Here is a 13,544-nt window from a genome sequence, read left to right as displayed (position 1 = left end):
ATTATTGCTTCAATGTTTTAGAAATTAAAGAGACTAGTTTCTAAAATGAAAACTAAACGCATAATTTTCCCATGAATTGGTTTGTAATCTATAAAGAGATTTATAATTGTGTAGTTGTCGTGACAAATGTTGGCATTTTAGAAGCCATCAAGTATCAAACTAAGGGCATCTCCAACCTTACACTAAAAAATCACATTTACACTATAATATTTCAACGGTAAATTATACCTAACATTATATATAGTGTTGGATTTTAGTGCAACCCTAAATATAGTGTTGAATAAAAAAACAATATACCTAGAATATTATTTTTAGTGTTAAATATAATGTAATGGGTTGGAGGACTTTAGTGTTTACATTATCTTTTAGACTATATTTATAGGTATAGTAAAAAATAGTGTTAAGGGTTGGAGATGGTCTAAGGATGCAATTGGAACTTGCAGACACTCAAAAACACATATATTGAAAAAATATAATGCATGAAATAGGTTGGATTTGGTGCAGATACAAATGTAGATTTTTTGGTCAACGACATTATTGTCCAAACATACAAGCCTTGTATTTAATACATTAAAACCAACGAATGAATGTGATTAAGGAAGGGTATGATGGGTATTTTATTTTTAAATTTAATCGGGTATTCGGGTATACTCGGATTTTTTTACAACTATCGATACTCGAACCAATTAAATATCTGGTTAATTGATTACTTGGATTTCTTAAACTAAAACCAAATTTATCCGACCCAATCAACCTGAACTGAAAAACGAGTCGGATATTTTCAACAAGGCTAATTAAGAGTTTTGGTAGTTTTAAATAGACACTAAAATGTAATCCACTTATCAAATAGACCATGTACTAATGACAAAACTTTACAGTTTTTAGGGAAAAAGATGATACATTGCATAAAAGATACGAAGTTTACACAAATTTTCGATTTTGACATTGTGTTATTTTTTCTCAATTAAGTTATTAAGTTTACAATTTTGTTGCAAATTTAACAATTGACTAGTTTGTTTCAAATGTTTCATGTTTCTCGCTTGCTGACTATGCAAGAAGTTGTTATGACTTTTACATGTGATCTTAGTTCACAAACACTTAGGTTAAATTGAATCATTATGCATATATGTACTTCGTTTCTCTTATTTCTTCTTTTTTTTCTTCTCTTAGAGCATCACGGTTTTGTGCAATGGCTTCCTAAGGCCGCTCAAGCGGTTCATCATCTCAGAGCGTTTGGAAAATATAATTGTTATTTTATAGAATTGTTTGATAAATTTGGTTGGTAATTGGAATCTAGAAGTTGAAATATATAAATGTAGCTTTAGTATGTTGAAGTGTTTGGCAAAAGTAACTATTTAGTTTTTGAATGTATAAAATTTAGTTAAAAGTTAAAGCTTCCGGAAGCTACTTCAAGTAGCTTTTGGAATCAGAAATTTGTAATTATATATATATTATACAAAACCTTACTATTTCTAAAAATAGATTTTAGGCGTCCAAATGTTTAAACCAACAGTATAACAAACCATAAATAAATTACATAATACAATGCAATAAGCACAAGTGCTCAATACATATTGAAACATTCAAACCTACTACCTTATCTTTTCAATACAAAGGATTTAAATTTAAAAATTTAAAAAAAAAAAAAAAAAAAAAAAAAAAAAAAAAATCTTCCTTTTGACTAGAAAGAGTCAACATAATTTTCAAAATTTAAATAAAAATTTCCCTCGTATCGCCCAGATTTTTTTAGTTAGACCATCATCGAATTGGTTTCTCAATGCACAATATCGATCATCACCAACACCAACCTGTCGGCGACCTTCAAGATTGCTCGATCATTTGGTACGATTACATCATTACATTCATTTTTTTCATAAAAAATCAAAATCAGTTATAGAAAATGATGATCGTTTTTGTTTCCAGAAAAGTCTTTTATTTGCATATCAAAATCAATTACACTAAATTATGATAAAACATTGTTTCTTATTTGAATAATCTTTTGAAGGTATGCAAAGCCCCCATCTACTCGTGGTTTTGAATTCGCACTCCTATCCAGTCTAAGGTGCTTTTTATTTGATTTTTGATTTTATGAAAAAATAAAATCAATTTTATATATCAAACATTGTTTTTATTTCCGTAAAATAACTGATTATTTGTCAATCATTATATATGTCCTACAACACCACTCTTTTTCTCCATCTATACACCTACAGATCAAAACAATACAAGGGCTGGTACTAAAAGCTTCATTAGTTCATCATATATACCGGTATGTTCATAACAACTCGAAAGTAATGGGTAAGTCGCTATCTTTTTTGTAGAACCGATTGAAGATTTTGATGATGTTGTAATGTTTGTTTTGTGTCAATGATGTTTTTTAGAAAACAGAAAAAGAGGATTGAGTTGCCCTTTTAAATACCAAACTTTCACTATTAAGGGCCTATTCACAACTATGTCATCTTAATTGAACTACCCACGTCAAAATTCATCATCAAATTGCCGAATTGATTGCTTTTGAGGTAATATCAACATAATTTTCAAAATTTAAATAAAATTTTCCCTCGTATCGCCCAGATTTTTTAATTAGACCATCATCGAATTGGTTTCTCAATGCACAATATCGATCATCACCAACACCAACCTGTCGACGACCTTCAAGATTGCTCGATCATTTGGTACGATTACATCATTACATTCATTTTTTTCATAAAAAATCAAAATCAGTTATAGAAAATGATGATCGTTTTTATTTCCAGAAAAGTCTTTTATTTGCATATCAAAATCAATTACACTAAATTATGATAAAACATTATTTCTTATTTGAATAATCTTTTGAAGGTATGCAAAGCCCCCATCTACCCGTGGTTTTGAATTCACACTCCTATCCAGTCTAAGATGCTTTTTATTTGATTTTTGATTTTATGAAAAAATAAAATCAATTTTATATATCAAACATTGTTTTTATTTCCGTAAAATAACTGATTATTTGTCGATCATTATATATATCCTGCAGCACCACTCTTTTTCTCCATCTATACACCTGTAGATCAAAACAATACAAGGGCTGGTACTAAAAGCTTCATTAGTTCATCATATATACCGGTACGTTCATAACAACTCGAAAGTAATGGGTAAGTCGCTATCTTTTTTGTAGAACCGATTGAAGATTTTGATGATGTTGTAATGTTTGTTTTATGTCAATGATGTTTTTCAGAAAACAGAAAAAGAGGATCGAGTTGCCCTTTTAAATACCAAACTTTCACTATTCAGGGCCTATTCACAACTATGTCATCTTAATGGAACTACCCACGTCAAAATTCATCATCAAATTGCCGAATCGATTGCTTTTGAGGTAATATCAAGTAGTGGGTTTCTCTTTATTTCTACTTTTTGTTAAGCTTATGCTTCTAATTTGTTTTATCTAAACTAAAATTGGTGTTGCAAAAGGTCAATAAGCTTTAAAGTTAATGGGAAGCTTTACATTCATCATCCTCTGTAATTTTATTGTTGCGGTTTTCTTATGATTTCTTCGGAGCAAGACGACGATGCTGATGATATAACATAAAAAAATAGTCTCACTTATGAAAACCCTAAATGGTCTCACTTATGAAAACCCTACATCTTGGGACATTTGATTTCTGTTACTTCACTATAAACAAAATTCTTTATTTTGATTGCTTAAGTTTGATGTTGAATTAGATCTAGAAGTGGACGAAAAATATCCACATGTAGTTGAGGATTTTTGTCAGAGAATGCATTAGTTTGATTGCTTCCTTATCGCTTCTCATGAATACAATTACTCCATCAACGGTAATTTTTATTTATTCCTTCAAATTCAAATTTTTAGAGACTCTATTTTTTTAATGGTCATAGTTTTTGTTGATAGATCTTCTCTTGAAGTAATGGTCAAGTTTGTGTTGATACATCTCTCCTGATCTTGCTGCTACCTAATTCCCTCACATGTAACTTAAGGTATTGGTTATATTTTGTGTTTGTTTTTTCTTTCTAGATAATGGATGAACTTCACTCTTTTCTTCATAAGGGCATATTTATTGGTAACCTTCCCTCCTTCTCTATCTCTCGCTTTATGTTGTCAGATATATTTTAATCTTAATTATTCTATAGTAGATGGATACTGAGAGGTGAAGATGATTTTGAGAATAAAGGCTATGTTTTTATGACCATAGGACCAATGCACAATGTAAAGGTATTGTATTAATCATAAAACCGTATAAATGATATTGAGTTGTTGTTGAATTATTAATTCTCATATTTTTACATGTTGATTTTTGTTATCTCATGGTAAAAAGATCAGCCGGTCAACATCCTAAGCACGCAAAACATAAAATCGAGACATTTCCTAAAAGTTGGACCCTAGAAGACATGGAGAAGGATTGGATCAGACATCAATTTTGTAGAGCTGCTAAAGATTTAGATACTATTTTGTTGGGTATTACAATATAATGTAATGACCCCCATCGTCCAACTAATTTCTTCTTTTAATGTAATGTTACAGTGTGAAGTCATGGTCTTTATTTCACCGGGCACTATAACCAAGCCTGTAGATTATTGATGAATATGCTAAGTATTAGAATGATCTCTTGCTAAGCCACAAGCATATCGAAAGTGATACTTTTGCTTCCAATCCAACCTCCTTATGTTGGTTATGGTAGGGATGTGCATATAGTGCTTTGGTACGCCCGACTATGGACATGACTTGATAATGAAAGAGGATATCAATGGCATGACTTTAACATTATCTCTAACTGTGGGAACGAATATACAAGATAGTTATTAAAGTGTTGATGGTAATACAAGACCTGAAAGTGAAATATGAGGTAAATATGAAGTTTTTATGGCATTTATCCAAATCTTTATAAAGGACTTGGCATCGTGTTCTGAATTTTTCCTTCGATCAAATTAACTATTTTTATTGTGATTTTTATATTACCAGAGGACAGGTTAACTTATCATGCTCACGATGACAAAGGTTCATGGTTCTTACTTGTTTTTCATTTGGTATTTATTCTTTCTAATTGGTTTTTTGTTTGTTCATTTAATGATTTCACATAGGTTGCAAGTTATGGTGCATGCATACCTATTCAAAAAAAAAAAAATTATACCCAAGTATGCTCCAAGAGACCTACAAAAAGCACAAGTGTAATTTTCTCTGAAAATAGATGTCCCTTTTCTCGGTTATGATCACCATCAACATGCATCACCATGTATTTCAACTCCTTCCCTCCTTTATCTGGTTTGTTCTTAATCTATATTACACTCCATAATTTATATTTAAGGTTTTTTCCTTTTGAAGGTGATGTGAAGTACCAGAAAGGAAGCTCCACTGGGGAATGACGATGACCTTTTTTTGGACATCATGTCATATCAATTATGATATAAATTGATGGATATTTTGATTGATTTAGTTATTTAGTAGTTTTGTACGCCTAACTACTTTTGGATTGGGATTCAATAGCTCTTGCTCTCTCGATTTAAGTTCAACCCTCATCCATCTTGTTGATTTTATTATGTGGTAACATTCTCATGCTCCCTTATGTATGAATTGACTTCATTTGTATGATCTTTAGACTGTATAGAAACACATGAAAATATAGGATGGAGTTGTGATTATGTCAGATGCATTTTTGCTTCTAACAATCGGAACATCAATCCATCAAGCTTCATGCATCTAACTTTCACTTTTTCTATTATAACAACGTGTGCGAAGTGGAGTATTTTCCATGAAAGTAATTAGGGAAAAGAAGGTGCTCTTAGTGGACTAGGGCTATTAATTGGCTATCCAAATGGAAATGATGTTGTGATGGAAGTATTGAAGTGGAGTCTTAGAAAATTTAGTTGGGGTCTATGTATGAAACTGTATTGAGAGCATTTATTATTAAGTTGAAATAATGTATCTGCATCCCTTAATTAATAATGGTAAACAATAAACATTAAGACATAAAAAGTTTGATTATTGTAAATAATTTTTTTTGTTATCCATCATATGGATGACCATTGAAATGACAAATAACAATTCCTTTTAATGAGAATTGCTTGTTGTTATAATACATAGAAAATATACCCTTTGAAATAAGAATTTATTTTATATTTATTATTAAATAATATGTTTTCATATTTATATTTTAAAATTTTTATAGCAGTCATATTTTCAGGTTCCATTAAAATTTTAACTACTTTTTTATACACATGCATTTTACTTGAATGTAGAACCATATTATACAAAGTATTGAAAATTTAATATAGGCAATATATCCAAATATGGTCGATATGAACTTGGGGTTAGAGTTAATAACATGTATTTTCTACTAAGCATGTCCATCTCTATTGTTATTGCTACCATGGTTGCGTCGGAGGACTTTATACGATCTTCATTGATGAAATTATGTGAAACTTCGATTTTAATGTTAAATGTGGTGAAAAAAGAAAATAAACCTACTGGAAACTAAAAACGAAAAACTAGAGAACATATCTAAGAACTTCAATATTCAATGGTGTACGGTAGTTTAAATTATAGAATCGATCAAATATTCATTTGTATAGAGTGACTTGACAATATTTGATATAAATGGATAATTGGGTCGTCCGGAAAATAATTTCTTTTCTACAATTAGTTTCCCTTTCTAAAACATGAAATATTACAAAGAACAAATAACCATCTTAGGCCATCATTGAATTTATTTCTACAATTAGTTTCCCTTTCCAAAACATGAAATATTATCCATTTATAGAGTGCTTAAACAAATAACCAACTTAGGCCATCTTCAACCCTAACACCCCATTTTGAGAATTTTGGGCCATCTTCACATTTTGAGAATTTTGCGTAGAGTTTCTCCTTCTTTAGTAATTGTAGGACCTTGCGTAAGTGATCTTCATGTTCCTCTTCACTTCTTGAGTATATCAAAATGTCATCTATGAAGACAATGACAAACTTATCGAGAAAAGGCTTGCAAGCCCTATTCATCAAATCCATAAACATGGCTGGGGCATTCGTGAGTCCAAAGGGCATCACAAGGAACTCGTAATGCCCATAACGCGTTCGTAATGCCGTCTTGACAATGTCTTCATCTCTCACTCGAACCTGATGATAACCGGAACGAAGATCAATCTTGGAAAAATAATTCGCTCCTTGAAGTTAGTCGAACAAATCATCAATGCGAGGTAAGGAGTATCGATTCTTAATTGTGACCTTGTTGAGTTCTTTATAGTCAATGCACATACGCATTGACCCATCTTTCTTTTTAACAAATAACAAGGGAGCACCCTAAGGGGACGAACTAGGACGGATAAATCCTTTGTCTAGTAATTCTTGAAGCTGGGGCATAAGTTCCCTCATTTCCCTTGGCTCTAGACAGTAAGGTGCACGAGCAACTGGGTTTACACCCGACACTAGATCAATGCCAAATTCAACTTGTCTTATGGGAAGTAAACCGGATAAATCTTCGGGGAAAACTTCGGGAAACTCACTAACTACCTTCACTTCTCCAATTTTTTTTCTTTTCTTTCTTCCCATCAATGACATAGGCTAAGAATGATTCACATCCCTAAGAGATGCATTTTTGAGCTTTGATGGACGATATTACACAAGGAAATTTGTTGTCCCGGTTCCCATATACATAAAACTTTTCACCCTCGGTGGTCTTGATGGAGACCACCCGCTTTCCACACAAGATTTTTGCATCATTAGCTCCCATCCAATCCATTCTCACTATCACATCAAACCCTTTAATCCCCATTGGGAGTAAATCAATAGAGAAATTTTGACCATTTATTTTGAGTGAACAATCTGGGTACATCAGGCCCACCTAAACATGGGTACGATCGGCTATTTCAATACTGTAAGATTGTGACAATGTAGCTAGCAGTCAAATTAGTTTGTGACAAAAAGAATGAGCTACAAAAGAGCATCTAGCACCCGAATCAAATAATATGCGAGCAAGGTTAGAGCAACAAGTAGTGTACCTGCCACAAAGCATCATGGTTTTCCTTTGCCTCCTCTTCACTCATCAAGTACCCTCTCCCCACAACCGGGCCCGTGTTTGCTTTCTTGTTAGCCATTGATCCCATGGTTTCACCCTTTTGCCTTGGGTAATTCTTACTATAGTGCCCTTTTCTCATGGAAAGAGAAGCACTCCACGTCACTCGTATCCCAAACCTTGCAGTCTCGATCCTTACGACCGTGTCGACCACACTTGTAGCAATCGGATGTCCCCAACTTACAATCACCGACATGTCGCTTTCCACACTTCTTAAATTCCTTCCCTTCTTCTTTATCAAAGCATTTCCGAAGAAATGTACTTTTATTCATTTTAAAACTTTTGGGATGTCATCGTCAATACAGAAACATAAGCATAAAAAAAAAAACTTACGTTTATTTACACTAGTGATCTACACCTCTATAACACCTCTCAACTCATCATCCAACTCATATTCCATCTATTACATCTACCCATGTTTTACCCCAACATTATCGTAGATATAAAATACATATACAGTTTAAATCATTTAAAACATGTATAAAATCGTTCATCCAACATAGACAACAAGTATTCCAATAATATGCACACATAGTGTCACACCCCTGACTGTTCTAACTGTTCGTGTTATGTAAAAGTGTGTAATTTTCCCAAGTGTAACTATTATTAACAAAATATAGTTTTTACATTTATAGTTTAAGTGAAAAGATCACTAAATATATGTACAAGGAAAATTAATGTAGTACTAAAACGTAGCGCTATAAGAACTACTGCTGTATTAATTACCTTAAACCGGATTTATATTAAGGCATCATGTGATTAATTGTACCATACTATTGACTGGTAACAATGACATAAGAATGGTCATAATAACGGAATGACGTTTGGCACCCGCAGACCTGCAGGTCCGGCTGTAGCTAGCAGCAAGGTGTAGGATAGTCAATCCAGTATACATCTATATGCAAACTCACGCTCTCCCTTCAAGAGACTCTGGCTACAACTCGGGCCATGACATTTAAGGCATGCTCCAATACAGTGGATCACAATTGTTAACGTATTCATGTATATGTAATGTAATGTTACTTGTTCTAGTATCGTTGTATATGTTCTCTTCCTAGTATAGTTGTATATGTTCTCCTCTAGTATAGTTGTATATGTACTCATAGTAATGAAATGTCCTAGCTGTAATGTATGTGCTCTCTATCTAGCAAGTATAGACTCATGAATGAACTGACTCATTGTATGATATCGCGTTCTAGTAATAGTTCTAGTATCTTCCTAAACTACCCAAATGGTAGTTTACTAGTAATCTAACTGGTACGTATGGACATGGATGTATACCCTTGCTACCCAAGGGCATGGGATGAACTGAAAGGGCCTTTATGACTATATATGTACACATGATATATAACTAATATTTAAACCACCTTCGGACGAGAAAACGGAAATAGGGTGGATAGCCTTCCTAAGTCTTTTAAACATTTCTTATATAACTATACATATAGAGGCATGCAATTTATAATATAAAAGCATAAAATAATATTTGTAAAATCTTTGAACATAAATGTTTTCTAAGAAAAGATCGACTTGATGTCGATCTATAAAATGGTTTCGAAGACATGGGTTTGATAAAACAGTTTAGTATAAAGAGCATTTGTTTGAAACACAATTGTAAATAAGTTTGAAATGTAATATACAAAATAAAATGTACAGTGTAATAAGGTGTTTTTAAACACATAAAGTGTTTATGAAAAACATTTGAAGGAAACTGTTTGGTAAAACGGCTAATGAGTAGCCAATCATTTGAATGCTGCTTATTAATCACATGTGATTGATATAATAATTAGCATAATTCTACTTCTATCGCCCCCATAAAACATTGATTAACGGGGTATGAACTCACCTTCAGTAAGTGACTGGAATTGAACGGACTGGTATCGTAAGGAAGGATCGGACAAGTGCTTGGTGTCAAGTGAAGACTTTAGACACACACAATGATCCTAATTACATATGAAGACATATGTATATAAATAATTAGTGATTAAAACACTAATTATACAAGTATATACATTTTAACGCGAGGAAAACACTTTTGGTCAAGTGCTAGGAGGCTAATGGGTTGCAACAAAGGAGTGCAATGCCCCTAATGGGAGTTTATTGTCAAATGACCATATGCTTTGGAGTTTACGGCCCAGGGGAGTAAACTCCTGGCCGTAAACTCTCCTTAGGGTCACTAAATGAAGCTTAGAATTACTACAACTCTAGTGGTGAATTGTTTCAAGGCTAAATCAAGTGTTTGGGCTTCCTATTAACTCCTTTAAGGAGTTTACGGCCCTGGGACCATATTCCCTTGGAGTTTACGGTCGTAAACTCCCTTGGGAGGGTGATTATGGTGTTTTCAAGTCTCTAACATTTCAAGCTTAAGATCTATGTTGGGTTCTAGGCATAAGGAAGGAATTAGGGTGTCATTTGACCCCTTTTATAGGGGTTTATGTCCCAAGAACTTGTCTTGGCTGTAAACTCCTTAATACTTGTGATTCCTTATGTTTTCTAGGCTTTAAACACTTTAGGGTACATGTCTAAAATCAAGTCTAAGCCTTAGGTGCGTTAAAAGCACCATTTTGAGCATGCAATTTGGAGTTTACGGCCTAAGATACTCTTGGGTCGTGAACTCCCAAACTTGGGTGATTCTTGCTTGATTTCATGTCCCTAATACACTCCTATACAAGTCCAAGGCAGTAGTATATCACGGGGGAAAATCTAGGCTTGGTTTCGGGAGTTTACCGCCCAAGTACACCTTGGGGAGTAAACTCCTAAATCGAATGATTTAGCTATGTAATCTATGTTATGAGCACATTTAAAGCTTTCTAACACTACTAGAAAGAGTTGCTCACAATTTGGGATAAAAACCCAAAGATCCGTGAGAGAGAATTTTGAATTTTCTCTAAATGGAATTCAACTAATGAACCAATTTGGTTCAGAATTCTATTTATAGTCCTGAGATATTTTTGGCAGAAAATATTTTTATTCCTGAAACGAATTCTAATGTCCTAGAGTATTGGAATAACAGTGTTGCACAAAACCCTAGTGCATCCACTCTCCTAATATCTCCTTAAGTGTAAATCCTGAAAACTGCCAAACTTATACTCGGAGTCTGCATTTTCACTATAACTGTTCTACTTCTATTGGCTTCAAATGGTTTGTTCATAATGGAAATTTCGAGTTGTCACATCATCCCCCTGTTGAAGGGAATTTCGTCCCGAAATTAGAATTTAGGCAAGGAAGTATGTAAGAATGATCGAGTCGTGAGGAGGAAACTTCCTAATCGATTGGTTCTAGCGCACCTAAGTGAAATCGGGTTCTCGGTTGGAATCCCAACGAACCTTCACTATCGGGCGATAGCGCTGCTTTGTCCGCTTGACCTCTCGGTCGAGGGTCACTACGGTTCTAATACGAAGGCAAGGATCTCAACGAGTGGACTTACAAGAGTCCTAACGGAAAGGTATGGTTTCACGATCGAGACGCTAAGAGTAGAATGTACGCTACTGAGTTCGAGGGGTAGGTCTAGTTTATGCGAGGCACAGGACCGATTCTTATAAGAATTTCGGAGGTCCTAACTATATTGGATTTAGCTTTCCACGAGATACGAAGCGTATTAAGCCATTCCCAGAGTGAGTTCTCCTAAAGAACTTGGTCACTCACTTGGAATGTCCAAGGTTTCTTTTTCTTGATTAACTTCCCGGTCAAGGACCACCCCTTGCTGGGTCAGAGTCGTAAAGGTTTCTGTAATTTGTGAGGGGTTCTGAATGAACTATGACAGTAGGTCGGTAAGACCTAGAATTTGGCGAATTTATGTCGGTTTCTCCGGTGTCGACAAATTCTCAACAGTTTTGACAAATTGAAAGAGTACTCAAAATTTCCCACATTACTAACAGTGTGTCATAGAAATTCGACTCTTCAATTTCAAAACTCGTGCCTAGAGAACTTCGCGAAAAGTTCCTCTGAAGGTAATGTTTCCATGGGTTTTCTTCTTACTACGAGGATAGATAAGTAAGTCATTCCATGGAGAAATGACGAACTGATCCAAGTAAGAAAGACGTACCCTACTCATTTAGCTCATGAAAGCTATGGGCGTATTGGTTCTATCCGAAGGGTATCATTACGGACTCGAAGTGTCCGCATCGAATTCGGAAGATAGTCTTCTGGACATCCTTCCCTAACACTCGAACTGGTGATATTCAGATTTCAGATCCATTTCTGAAAGTAATTCTTTCCTTGCGTTTGCTCAACCATTTCATCTATGCGAGGCAGAGATAACGATTTCTATGAAATCTTGACGGAGTCCTCGATATCCGAGGCACATACGATGCAATCCGTCGATCTCTGGGAGAATAAGACCGGGGGTTCTCCAGGGTGAGAAGCCTAGTCTTCTTATTCCATTGTTGTGTAGTTCGTTAAGTTGTTTGTATTGTTCTGGTATCTCCGTAGGTGTTTAGACTATAGGGCGATCTGTTTACAAGGGTCCTACTGGGTTCTAAGTTTGTTCACATGAAGATGTGATTACTCGTAGACTTAGGCAGTTCTCCGTCCTGAAGTTCATATTAGAATTCATACATGGTTTCAAAATCACAATCTCGTGTATACGAGTCGTATATAATTAAGATCGAAAAGGTAGTCGAATAACTGATTCTTCTTTAATCTCACATCCCATCGGGGAAAAAGAAGTTAAAGTGGACTCATTAATTCTAAACCTATAGAACCTTGATTATGTATCACTCTTATGCATACATTCCTCAGTGATAGATCAATCGTATAAATCCTTGGATTGAACTTGACGTACTACACGAGTGGTACTTCGGGGATTTCTTCGGAAAGAAAATAACTAAGAGGTACTCCTGGCATGAGTACTTCGGTGTTCTGATATGACGGTGGTGGTTGTCGAGGCCAACACAAATAATAACCCTAAATATTACACACTAAAATAGTGTATAGTGGTAAAGGGATCGAATCCACGGAGATTGGTTCAATTTATAACTCTATGAAAAATCTCTTTGTAAAAGTACTTGTAAAATGACAATAAAAATAAAATGGGGGGTTTTGGTGTTTTGAAATACTTGAAACAAACTAGAATCAACTATGATTTAAATAGACAAATGCAACAAAAATAAGAGTTTGACGTAAAATCAATAAGGGAGAGATGGTTGATTTAAAGTTTCCTCACTTTGACTTTTGATGAACATATCATTAGAATCCAATGGTGCAATACTTTGATTTAAATCCTTAATTTGGCTATAGTAATCCAAGGAGCTTGAGATTACCTAGACTTTTCTTAATTGTTGAAATGGCTAGAGAAGCTCATAACAATTTCCTTAGTCAAAGTCACTAATTCCAAATAGCATGTAATTAGTGAAAGTCAACTAGCATTAAGAACCAAAAAGTCACCAAATCCAAGAGGGGTCAAATGCTTTCACCACCATGTTGGAGGAAATGTTTTTATGATTGTGTGAAGCAAAAACAACACAAAAATCATTTGTTGCTTGCTAATTTGAA

General features: G+C 34.2%; 1 long non-coding RNA gene across 6 annotated transcripts; it reads left to right on the top strand.

The window, feature by feature from the left end:
• The first annotated feature begins 2,956 nt into the window (after positions 1-2,956).
• On the top strand, positions 2,957-5,636 carry LOC111892458 (uncharacterized). Of its 6 annotated transcripts, none has more exons than XR_002850558.3 (8): positions 2,981-3,131; positions 3,215-3,352; positions 3,700-3,810; positions 3,887-3,972; positions 4,126-4,207; positions 4,311-4,838; positions 4,955-5,225; positions 5,315-5,636. It is a non-coding gene; the product is annotated as an uncharacterized LOC111892458 (long non-coding RNA). The 6 variants fall into 6 exon arrangements; XR_002850556.3 differs by having other exon boundaries at positions 4,311-4,990; positions 5,074-5,225; XR_002850553.3 differs by having other exon boundaries at positions 2,957-3,102; positions 4,311-5,225.
• The last annotated feature ends 7,908 nt before the right edge of the window (positions 5,637-13,544 follow it).

The sequence above is a fragment of the Lactuca sativa genome, chromosome 5 (assembly GCF_002870075.4).
Source record: "Lactuca sativa cultivar Salinas chromosome 5, Lsat_Salinas_v11, whole genome shotgun sequence".
NCBI classification, from domain to species: domain Eukaryota; kingdom Viridiplantae; phylum Streptophyta; class Magnoliopsida; order Asterales; family Asteraceae; genus Lactuca; species Lactuca sativa.
The sequence above is the reverse complement of the archived record's forward strand: the minus strand, read 5'-3'. Positions and strand labels throughout refer to the sequence as shown.